The sequence below is a fragment of the Pituophis catenifer genome, unplaced genomic scaffold, assembly GCF_029215685.1.
Source record: "Pituophis catenifer annectens isolate HBS135680 unplaced genomic scaffold, rPitCat1.0.hap2 SCAF_8, whole genome shotgun sequence".
In the NCBI taxonomy this organism is placed as follows: Eukaryota; Metazoa; Chordata; class Lepidosauria; order Squamata; family Colubridae; genus Pituophis; species Pituophis catenifer.
Genome location: NW_027256888.1, coordinates 56946498 through 56959393, shown reverse-complemented (window position 1 = coordinate 56959393; position 12896 = coordinate 56946498). Strand labels below are relative to the sequence as shown.

The following is a 12896-nucleotide window of genomic DNA, read 5'->3' as shown; positions in this document are numbered from 1 at the left end:
TGTTCCAAGGAGTACATCCTAATTACATCTAGTCCCATTTAAATTCCCCAGTGTCCTGGAGTAGCCTTAAATGAGAGGTATTCTGGGAAACTAAATGGCACAGTAGGGCACTGCTATTGTAATTGCTTTATACTTTAGTGTGCCAATGCTATCAGAGTAGCTTCAGATTGCCTATGAAAAGTTTATTGTGCAGCCTAATATACTTCAGATCCTATGTCCCTTATTAAGGGCAATTAAAACTGCTTTATTTCTTGTGGCTGTACACAGTTCTCTCATCTTGGTTAGAAATAAAAGGCAAGTAAATTGTGAACAGTCAATAAAATGGAAGATATGCCCTTGATTATAAACCTGGAGTCTAGTGCTTCTCTGGGACTTTGAACATTTTCTCTCCATCTAATTTTGATTATACATCATCATCTCAGCCTGATTTATTAAGTGATAGTGTCTCATGGACTGTGGAAATTGTTCATCAGATAGTACGTTGTTGCCAAATATATTCTTAATGGATTTGTCATTTTTTAAAGTAATGATCTATTTCAACATGTACGTAATATATGTTCTTTCACAAAAACATATGGCTTTAGTTCAGTTTGCAAAATGTATAGCTTTGTATGTTTAATAAAGATTCCAGAACTTGGATGTAACCATCCCTAATAAAATATAATAGTCAGAGGAGAGGGAGTGCTGAAGGCATTATTACAGGAAAATTAATATGGTTAATTTGCTTTACTTCTGACAGAAACAAGAGAAAGTTTTTTTTTTAAAGCACAAGTTGTGTTCTTTGGAAACACAAATTCCTTTTCCAATAAATCCTTCCCCATACAGGCAAGCCATGTTTTGACGCTGCTGCAAACTTGCTGTACAGAATGTCAGGAAATACAAGAGTTTCCTTATCTCCCTTTCTACAGGCCTTTGGGCTTTCTATTAGCTGTATGTGTTTGTGGAGATAGGGATGTGTTTTAGGCATGTTTTTGAGCTGATGCTGAGGCCAGTTTTTGCACTTCAATTCATGTGCTTAGAATATAAGACTCATATAGACTTGAATACGCTTTCAGCTCAATATGACATGGCACAATTTCTAAAGTTATTTATCAGTGGTGTATATTTAATCTCTGGGTAGTAAATTATCAATATATACTGAGTCAATTTGGGAATTTGGTTTTCATAAATTATAAAGAACACTTAATCTAGATTTGAGGGATTATCCATTTTCTAATTTACAGTGTTATGGTCATATATTATTTATATTATTTCATCAATGTGTTTTGATGAAACCTTTTTTTAAAATAAAAATTTTAAATTTATAATAGTTTAATGCTTTCTGTTAACTTTATAACTCTATAAGAATCTACATTTTGTTTTGTAAAATTATAAAAATGTTTTTCTTATTCCAAATGTTTAGGAAAGTTTAAATTTATTCAGAGTATTTTTTTGTAAGAATCCAAACAATGTTTTATAAACTTTCAGAGATGAATTTATCTGATATGAGATATCATGGACTATTTGATGTTAGAAATACGTCATATAATGCCACCATTAAAGCTGTTCTTTTTAGAAGACTCTGTTAATTTCTGATCCTAATCTATGCCCACATCCCAGCATAGGCACAGAACAATCCTTTGATATCCTTCTACACATCAATCTATTTTCTTTCAAAGGCTTTAGAGAAGTTCTTTATGATCATTTTCATAATTCTTTTAAAATGCTATCTTTATCACTCTGTCCTATTAAACTTACATCACTGTCTTTCCTACTGCTTCCCTGCAAGATAATCTCATAGTTTGATGGACATTTTAACAAGCGTGTCACTGAACACAAAGTAATATTCTTCCAATTTAAGAGATCCTTCTGGAATAGACCAACAAAAACGTCACAAAGTGCCCAAATTCAGCTTTTAAAATATTTTTAGGATTTTTCCAATCCCAGAAGTATGTAAGAAAGAGAGAAGAAAGAAATAGTCCTGGGGGTGGGAGAGAAAGAGAGAGAGAGAGATAATTCAAAGCTTACTTACAGGCATTCCATTATGTCTTTCCAGGGATTGAAATACAGTCTCTTTGGGGAAAAGAGTTTGCTCCCAGCAGCATTCAGACAATTGGTCCCATTATAGCGATCATGAGGCTGAGTTAAAGAGTAGCCTTGCAAAAACATAAACAGCTTGTCAGCACAACCAAAGAGGTGGGATTTAGTCTCATGGGACAGTTCCAGCCAATGATCAGCCTCTTTGGCAACTGTTAGGTTAAGATATAGTGTTTCATTCTTAAAAGGAGAGTGGGGGAATGAGAAAAGCCCACAAGAATAACTGTGCCAGCCTGCTTATAAATGAATAGGAGCTAAAAATGCTTTGCACAGGGAAAATACAAATCATTCTATGGAAGGCGTCAGCTGTAATTCCTACATGACAGGCCATCGCGTAATGTTTTCTATGATTCTAATAGATTTTTGAAAGTATAAATAGACTGGGACATTTGACTTTGCACTGAAAATTACCATAGCATTTAGATTACAGTTTTAAATTGCCAAAACCTTGGTAACAAATTCCATGTCGTAACTTTGGCCACTGTTTCTCCACTAGAGCAGGGGTGGGTAAGTATGGCCCCCTTATAAACATGCTGGCTCAGGAATTCTGGGAGTTGAAGTTCACAGGTCATAAAAGGGCCCAAGTTGCTCACCCTTGAACTAGAAGAATTCTCCAAGAAAAATAGGAAAAATTATCAGGGAAGCATTCAGGGAATTCTGTAAAACATTTCTAAGTTGAAATGGCTTGGTTTCACATTTAGAACTGGTTGTCTCAATAAGTCTGGAAGCATTCCAAACTCAAATCACTGCTTCAAGTACAAACATTTCTAAAATGATTACAACAGTCTTTGTAATTATTAACAGTGTATTATGGGACAGTTCCAGCCAATGATCAGCCTCTTCGGTTAATGTCTGATTAAAATATGGTATATTATTCTTAAAAAGATAATGGGAAACTGAGAAAAGTCCACTTATTCCCCTAATTGTATGCAAACCAGATTGAATTCTCAATATTTTGCATACTGCTACCCCCTAAATAAGATGGCTAAGATTTATGGTCCAAAATATATAGGTTGATTATCAACTCCTAGGTAGCCCATGTTTATCAACCACTTTAGCAACTCAGTCATTAAATGAAACTGTTACTAAGTGAAACCATGACATGCTTATAATTTTACTTCAGCTTTCCTTTCCTTTAGCGACCTGCAAAGTTGGTAACTGCCAAGTTACTTTTGCCAAGTTACTTTTTTGTAATAATGGTCACTAAACACAAATTATCTGAGTGTGTGTGTGTCTGTGTGTGTGTGTGTGTGTATACACACACACACACACACCACAGATTACACATAATATTGATCCATCCTGGAAAAAAAGAGTGAAATAAAAGTATTATACAGAGCTTTTCTCTGGAGAAGGGGATAGAGTTTATCTTGATACTTTTAGGACTAGGGGTTTACTGGAAATACTTCCTAGGCTAGAATTAATGACTGTTTCATAACTGTGACTTCACAAATCACACATTCCTCAAATCAATCAGAGTTTCTGGTGGAATCATTAGATGACATTCATATATTTCATCAGGTTTCTGGGTACCAAATGGTGAACAAGTAGATACGATTCTAACAATTTTGGTTTCCTGACATTTTGGGGAAGCTGATATAACACCACTAGCAATTAAACTGTAATTATATATCAGCAGCATATACAATGAACTCATACTTTTTCTGAACTGCCTGAATAACTTCTGTCGGAATGTATTACTTGCTTTTGGAAAAGCTATTTTGCAAACACAATGCCAAAGCTATAGTTTTGGTTTTCATTCTGTCAGGGGTGAAATCTACTTACCTTTCTTACCGGTTTGGAAGCACATGTGCCACGCGCAGCATGTGCGCGCACACACCTGCGCATGCGCAGAAGGTAAAAAAACATTACTTCCTGGTTAAAACTAGGAAGTAATAACACCCGGGCGGCGATTGCTTCCGGATCACCGAACCACGGGAAAAAATTGCTACCGGATCGGGCGATCCGGTCCAATCCAGGAGCATTTCACTCCTGCATTCTGTATGTGGGTTCATTTATGTATGTGGGTTCATGTATGTGGAATCTGTATGTGGGTTCATTCTGTATGTGGATTCACTCCATTTGATGGCAGCTCATTGTGTTCATGAAAAGGGGAAGCAGCAATACCGCCAGGGCAGGGAAAGACTCCACTTGGCTCTGTCCTACTGAAAGGACCATTGCTCAGCCTGCCTAAGGACCAGCAATTGTTAGCTGCAACAATACAATCTTTCAGCAAAGATTTTTGTAAAATGTCACGGGAAGATTCTGGTGCCATCCACATGACATTTGGTTTTGTTTTTAATTCTTGCTCAGTTGAACTTCTATTACTGCAGAGTTGGACGTCTGTAATTAACATAATGAGAATTAATTTAGATACGTGCTTTGTGCACAAACCAACAGAACTGTAACTAATTGCAAAATCCACTGAAAAACAAACTGAAAAATCATAATTACCGGACTTTCTAACAAACGTGCCATTTTTTTCAATCTTACTAAATACAACAAAATGTGAATACAAATTATCTCAACTGCAGCTACACAGAAGAGACAAGAGTAGCCCTTTTTCCATTGTCACTACACAAATCTCTTTTCATCTTTTTCATGAAAAAATTCATTTTCATCTCTTCCAGATATTATTGCTTGCAGAAAGAAGAATGGCAACTATTTACTGGAATCCCTTTGAATAAGACCTACCGTATTTTTCGGAGTATAAGACGTACCTTTTTTCCCCAAAAGAGGCTGAAAATTTGGGTGCATCTTATACTCCAAATGTAGCTTTTTCGAAGCTTTTTTTCAGCCCTAACGAGGCACTAATGAGGTGCTAGCAAGTGAAGCGATCTGCTCCGACTCTCAGATGTTCTTTAGAAGCTTTTTTTCAGCCCTAACGAGGCGCTAGCCGAGTGAAGCAATCTCCCTGTGCTTTGCCTGCTTTTCTCATTGCTGCTTCCTCTCAGCTGTGCCTTAGAAGCTGTTTTTTATCCCCAAGCAGGGGATAAAAAAAAGAACAAACTAATGTGTTGAAGCTGACCAGCCTAAGAATGATAGCGAGATGAATACCTGGTAGGCAGATTTTTCCCCCCTATTTTCCTCCCCAAAAACTAAGCTGCATCTTATACTCCGGTGCGTCTTATACTCCGAAAAATACAATAAATACAGTTAGAATGATTCAGACTTAGCATGGACCCAATCATTTCAGATTCTAAAGTTTATGATATATCTTATGTAATTCCAGACATTTATGTAATTTTGATGATACATTCTCAAAACAGATTTTTAAAAGTATCAAAAGTTTCTTTTTCTACTTGGTAAAGCTGAAAAAATAATGCATCCTTGTCAAATCTTATGCCATCCAAATGTGTTACGATGATAAAGGCCAGAGCTCTTGGCCAGCATAGCCAACGCTGAATTGGCAAAGGATGGCTTGTAATCCTCAACATTTGCCTTTTTATTCCAAATCAAATGTTGGCCTTTGGATTTAGGAAACTATAATTATATGGGACGACTCAGATATAAATTTCCCACATTGAGGGAAATTGAATTTAGATCAATGATCTTCCAAATTCAGTTACAGAAACTTCATATACATACAAGTAGACCACGACTTATGACCACAATGGGAAGCATAATTTCTGTTGCTAAGCAATGCTGTTATGTGAATAAATTTTACAATCTTTTTAGTCATGGTCAATAAGTGAAACACATTGTCATTAAATGAACCCAGTTCCCCCCCCCCGACTTTACTTGTCAGAAGGCCCTCAGGAAGGTCACAAATGGCAATCATGTGACCCCAGAATGCTGCAAATACATACTGGTTGACAAGCATTTGAATTTTGTTCACATGACTGTGGGGATGCTGCACTGATCCCTTTTTTCAGGACCATCTTAACTTCTAAGACTACCTGTACATGTATAGCACATAAATAATTTCTTTCTTTCAGGATAAGCAATACTATGCTTATTGTATATAACAGAATAAAAAAAGAGTAAGATATTGAAATTTAAGGCACAAAATAACAAAAATAGACTATAAATAGAGCAAAATTATTTATAATGTTTATTCAATTTCTAAGAGACGTGGTGGTTCAGTGGCTAAGACGCTGAGCTTGTCAATAGAAAGTTCGGCAGTTCAGCGTTTCAAATCCCTAGTGCCGCGTAACGGGGTGAGCTCCTGTTACTTGTCCCAGCTTCTGCCAACCTAGCAGAACGAAAGCACATAAAAAATGCAAATAGAAAAATAGGGACCACCTTTGGTGGGAAGGTAACAGTGTTCTGTGTGCCTTTGGCGTTTAGTCATGCTGGCCACATGACCACAGAGACATCTTCGGACAGCGCTAGCTCTTCGGCTTTGAAACGGAGATGAGCACCGTCCCCTAGAGTCGGGAACAACTAGCATATATGTGAGATGGGAACCTTTACCTTTACTCAATTTCTAGCGAAGCAAACCATATTCCCTGTATTTTCGTTATTACTTTGCCTTTTGTTTTTTAAATTTGTCAATGCTCGTTTCATGAATTCCTCAATTTTATACTTTATAAAAGTATGTGATATACTATACACCATATAACAGACCTATGAATGCTCATATGCATCACCCTGTCATCTCTTTTAACATACAGTCCTCACAATAAACCATATACTATTTACCACTTTTATGCCATTATAAATGTTTTTTATCTTTACTCAGCATAAATTCATTACAGGTAATCCTTACTTACTGCCCATACTAGGGACTGTCAACTCCATTGCTAAGCGGCATATCCATTAAGTGCAATGTCATGAGACCGCAACTTGTGATTTCTGCCAGCCTCCCCATTGACTTTGCTTGCGAGAAGCTGGCTGTGAAGACTGCAAATGACAATCAGATAACTGTACATTATTTGCGCCCATCATAAATATGCTCTAGTTTCCAACTACCTGAATCGTAATTATGTGACCCTAGGGATGCTACAACAGTACAATTTTGAGGACCAGTTGTTAAGTCTTGTTTTTCAGCACTATTGTAACTTCAAATGGTCACTGAATGAAGGATTGGTAAGTGAAGATCATCTGTATTTTGTCTACTTTGTTAGTATTTATGTATAACTTGCAAGTACTATTTTTTTCTAGTCAAACAAAATCAGCCATTAATACATTAACTTTCAGATCCATAGTCCTTAGCGTATCATATTCATTGTAAATTATTTGTATTCTTAGCTAGCAATACAGCATCTGCATGCAAAAATAGACAAACTATATTTACATCCCAAATCAACACACCTCTACTGTCTTAACAAGCTTTTGTTATATATGTAATCCTCGATTTACAACCATTCATTTGAAATTATAATGGCACTGGAAAAAAAGTGACTTATGACTGTTTTTCATGTTTGCAACTGTTGCAGCATCCCCGTGGTCATGTGATCAAAATTCAGACTCTGGACCACTAGCTCATATTTATGATGATTGCAATGTCCTGGGGTCATGTGATAGTTTTTTGCAACCTTCTCATATGCAAAGTCAATGGGGAAGCCAGATTGACTTAACAACTTGTTACTAAATAACTGAAAGGATTCACTTAACAACTTAAAAATAACTATATATAAAATAATAAACAATACGTAAAATAAAGGAGTCATGGTGGTACAGTAGTTATAATTCAATATTGCAGGCTAACTCTGCCCATTACCAGAAGTTGACCTCGAGTCAAATGGCTCAAGGTTAACTCAGCTTTCCCTCCTTCTGAGGTTGGTAAAATGAGGACCCAGATTGTTGGGGCAAATATGCCAATTCTGTAGAATCTGCACCTCTGTTTAGAGCAGGGGTGTCAAACTCATGGTGTCACATTGTCGTCACGTATGTTGACTTTTTCCCCCTTCGCTAAATCATGGATATGGATGGATATGGCCAAAGCATGATGCATCTGGTCCACAGACCACAAGTTTGATATCCGTAGGTTAGAGAGTGCTGTAAAACACTGTGAAGTGGTATATAAATCTAAGTGTTATTGCTATTCTCTTCATGTAGTTATCAAACCCTCAAATTCAAGCAACCTTCATTCGTATTTAGAAGAGGGGAATCCACATCTGCATGTGTCAAAAAAGTGAAAATGGCAGCCACAATGGCAGCACAAGTCCTGCTCCTTTTATACAGTATATATTCATCTTTAAGAATGGGCAAGGTTTCAATGGTACAATTGTTCCTTCCTTTTTTTAGTCCTTACAAATACCCATCTAGTACATTTTTTCCTTAGTTCAGACACACAGCATATCTATTTTTCTTTCTTATACTACATTCATGTTCTTTACCACTTATTCCTTTTACATTCCAAACAGTAATAATCTTCCATGTGCTATGATTCATCTCTCTCTTTCTCTTTTTTCTTTCAAGTCCCCGCAGCTTTCTTAGCAAGCATTTTTGGAATTTTTTTGCCACTCTTTCTTTCCTAGCAGGGTGGATAAAAATCAATGATTTTTTTAAAAAAAATCAAAAAAATCAGATTTTTTTGATTTAAATAGGATTTTTTTTATTTTTATTGAATTTATTTTAATAAAAAACTTTTGGGGTAAAAATCTATTGTAAGATAGTTTTCTATTTAAGATACATAAATAATTTAGTTTATTCAGCATGAAATGGAGCTTAGTTATGTAGCATGAGGCTGTATATTCTGCAACACTGGGACTATCGGTGAGTCAACAGTAGGTCAAAGGAATAGCAGAGATGACAGTTGCTCTTTAAAAATTATGATTTAAATCGAGTTGATTTAAATCAAGCCTTTTTACTAGTGATTTAAATCATGATTTAAATTGTGATTTAAATCAACTCGATTTAAATCAAATCCACCCTGTTTCCTAGGGCTGACAGAAAATGACTGGCCCAAAGTCACACAGCTTTCTGTTTAAGGTAGAATTAGAACTCTTGGTCTCCCAGTTTCTAGCCTAATTCTTCAACCATTACACCAAACCTCTTCTCCTTTGTCTGCATGTTCCCTTTTACTCTCTTTTCCCAACATTTTGCATGACATCATTAAGCAAATTGCAACGTTTGAATCAAGTAATGTCATTTGTGTAATTTAAGTCTTCACTCCAATGACATGAATGTTATTTCAATCATTAGCATTGTAATAATGATATACCTTTCAACTTACTGGACTCTGGGAATATTTTATTTGTTTATTCAGTTTCTATATCTGCCCCTCTCTGTCAATGACTCTGGTAGCCTTAGAGTTCAAAGTCTGGGAGTTCAACAACAACAGTAATTAAAAAACACTCTCTTCTCTTAATTTTGTTAAAACAAGCTGAGTTTTTTGTGTACAGTTGTGTTCCACTTTATTTTACCTCCTAATTCCATTTTCTAGAGGAAAAAACCTTCTACTGCTTGTTTCTACTCATCTTTCCAGAAGCTTTTGCAGGCTCAATTTTTCAGACTTCCCCTATGGTGGCCCAGTGGTTAGAATGCAGTACTGCTACTTCTGCTGACTGTGGACTATCAGCAGTTTGGCAGTTCGATTTTGATGGGCTCAAAGTTGACTCAGCCTGCCATCCTTCTGAAGTCGGTAAAATGAGGACCCAGATTGTTGGAAGCAATATGTTGCCTCTGTAAACCAGTTAGAGAGGGCTGGTAAAGCACTGTGAAGTGGTATATAAGTCTAAGTGCTATTGCTACCATAGATTCTAGGTTAGTGCAGTAATTCCAGCAGAGTCTTTATTTAATATAGTAAAGGATATATGCTCCAATAAAGCTATCATCACCTAATATGTAGAGTCTAAAAGCTGTACAGAGCAGACAATAAAGTCCTGAATTGGATCCATATTTAGCCAGATTTCAAACATAATCTACTATGTAACTTTGGTTGATTTTGAATCTTAAAGGAATCCATCATGTTTCAAAAGGGTTGATTTAGCGTAAATTGTAAACCCAACTAACTGCATGGATAACCCTCAGATTACAAAGGCAACTGGGACCAGGACTGCCATCACTAAGTAGACATAAAGCACAAAGGCACATGACTGCAAAAGCAAATCCAGTTATCCTAGTTTCTGTTGTAACCCCCCAGTACACATAGGTGGGAACAGGCAAAAGTCTCCATTAAGGAGTGCTGGGGGCGCACAGGTGTATACAGGCAAGCAGGCACTATGAAGGGAGAATAGGCAGGGATACTACAGAGTACAAGATCCATATGCCTCTTGGGAGAAAAAGCAATCTGAGACCCTCCCCACCAGCTTCCCATTGACCTTGCTTAAGGAGGCTGGCAGGCAAGGTTTGAAATGATCACGACACATCTTGCTGTGGTGTTATAATCCAAAGTGACCGCAGGAATTCTGACCATAATGGATGCTGCAATGGCCATAATTTTGGGACTGGTATAAATCTTTTTTTTCAGTGCTGCCATAACTTTGAATTATTGTCTATAGCATATTTTCGAATTTACACAGCACATTTCACTCCATCAAACTGTGACATTATTGCTTTCTTGGCATCTCATACATCCCTCTTTTAATAGCCATGTAAAAATTGTATCATACATAGCTAAGGAACAGGATGCAGTAGATGGCTGTTCAGCAAATAATGCATTCCTAAAATAAACATGATAGAAAACTAAAGCAAACTGTTCACCATTCTTCTAGAATTGTTCTTTTCAATTTTCATACAGGAAATTATAAGCATTCCGAGCATAATTTTCAAATACAAATCTATTTAGTACAATAATCACTTCAAACATATGAGATATTGAAAGCTGTGTATTCTATAAATCACAAATTGATATAACTGTATATTACAAAAACAAAGATCAGCAAACAAGCAAAAAGAGTGTTATTAAATATGCCAGAAATCCATCTTTAATGGATCAGTTTGTAATAAACAAATTTATCCCTAGGAAAAGGTTAAAATTCTTACCATTAAATTACATGCCTAAATCACTGAGAAAAAACAACTTTTCTGTTTCCCAAGCACCATTAGTATTAGGCATTCAAGCTTGGGAGGCACTGAAAGATCATCCTCCCTTTATAAAATTACAAAAGGCTTCATTATAAAAACAAAACAAAACAAAACAAAAGCACTGCTCACCATCCTGCTGGCATTGTTCTTTTCATTTCTCATACAGGTTTAACAATCCCTAACAAGCGCCCATTTATTGCAAGCTTTTCCACAAGATTTTGCAGAATTTTTTCCAAACCGGGCAACTAGATTAACAAATTCATTCCTGCTCTATGGAATAAGTAATTGCTTACAGGTTTCTCAAAAAAAGTAATGGCTCCAGTTCATAATTTCACCTCTGTCAACAAATCTGCTCTCTTATTAACGCCCTACATCATTACTTCTTCTGCAGAGCTCCCAAAATTTTCCGCATCACAAATCATTCCATTGAAAGACGGGTCAGTACTTCCTTTTTAAGAAAATTGCTTTCGTCTTCGGCTTTCATGTCACACTCTGCTCTTTCAACAAGAACACTTTAGTTACATTACAGGGTGGGGAATGAATCCAAACCAAAATACTACCCTCAACTAACAGTCTAACATTACTAAAGGGTGGGGAATGAATCCAAACCAAAATACTACCCTCAACTAACAGTCTAAAAATCAGCAAGGAAACCACAAACACTTACCTACATTTGCAATTGTTTGCGGGATCTGTGCACTGATCCGGCGATTAATAACAACAAATGAGAAAGAAAGTCTTTTGAAGGCACTTTTTATAAACCCAAGGCCAGGGGAAAAAGGAGGTCGCCATCTGAAAGCCACTCAGTCCTACATGCTTCCATCCTCCCTCTTCTCTACCTGCTGCTTTTCCCTTTGCGTGCACCAAACAGCTGTCAGAGTTAACAATCACGTTAGGAGGTGGTTTTTTTTCCATAAAAAGGATTGGGAAAAGGAGGCAGGGAGGAAAAAAATAGCCAGTGCATTAATCTGTCAGCATTACACATTTAGCGAAATGCTACGTTTTGCCTCTGAGCACTCGACCAAATGAAACCACAATCCTGCCTTATTTCAATAAAAGGGTCATGCTATTGCATCTTAACAAACACACATGTAAAACAAAACAAAGCATTATATTAATCTAGAACAAAACCATTCACAAATAATTCTCCCCCTCCCCCGACTACATAAACGTGATTCCTAAACATGCATTTTAATTCATGAATGCAAAAGAGCCACCAAAAGATTAGAATCTCCTATCCCGAATCACCCTTTTTCTTTCTTACTTGCTGGGGGGGGGGGGGAATTAAAAAAGCGTAAAACGAGGCGCTTTCGTTTACCGATAGAATGTCTCCATGTAAAAATTATTCTTAAAACTGCTGCAAATTAACAGCTGGTGTGCTCGATATCAGATTTCTCCCGGAATGTGGCTTTTCCCAACCACAGCGCCTCCATGTAGGCCCAGGCAAAGAACCAAACCCCGCTCCCTGCATGGAAAACAGCACGCATTACAAACGCTCACCCGCCGGCTCCGGGCTGCAGCGACCACGTGATCCCTTTCATTCCCCTTCCCTCCAAGGCACCTGTCTCCGCAGGGAGCAGTTTCTGTGGAAACTGCAGAGAGCTAAATTTCCCCCCAACTGTTGCCATGGAAACATTGCATAATCTATATGTCCCAGATTAAGGCGTCTCCTCTGAAGCAGATGTGACATTTGCATCCTAAGCTTTAAAAGGGAAAAAACAACTACAATGAAAACTGGCCATGTTTTTCCCTACTACCGACACATGAAATGTAATTGTAGCAAAAGCAACATAAGGAACTACATCCATAAGAATTTCAGTCTCATGTCCCTTCTTAGAAAATGTCCAAATTAGACTCTTTTCTGAATATATGTAACACTGCTCAACTCGGCTTTTAAACTAGAT

At 37.0% G+C, this 12896-nt stretch overlaps 1 protein-coding gene across 5 annotated transcripts in view; it reads right to left on the bottom strand.

Annotated features, from left to right (window-relative positions):
• The window catches only part of TRIM2 (tripartite motif containing 2), a 56621-nt gene extending 44045 nt beyond the window's left edge, over nucleotides 1-12576 (bottom strand). For 4 of the 5 annotated variants that reach the window (XM_070949043.1, XM_070949046.1, XM_070949045.1 and 1 more), the window contains exon 1: nucleotides 2012-2123. The gene's annotated coding sequence lies outside the window, so the exon portion shown is untranslated. Of the gene's footprint in view, nucleotides 1-2011; nucleotides 2124-12492 lie in introns of those variants that run through there. The other variant, XM_070949044.1, reaches the window with a different exon arrangement.
• Nucleotides 12577-12896: the final 320 nt, after the last annotated feature.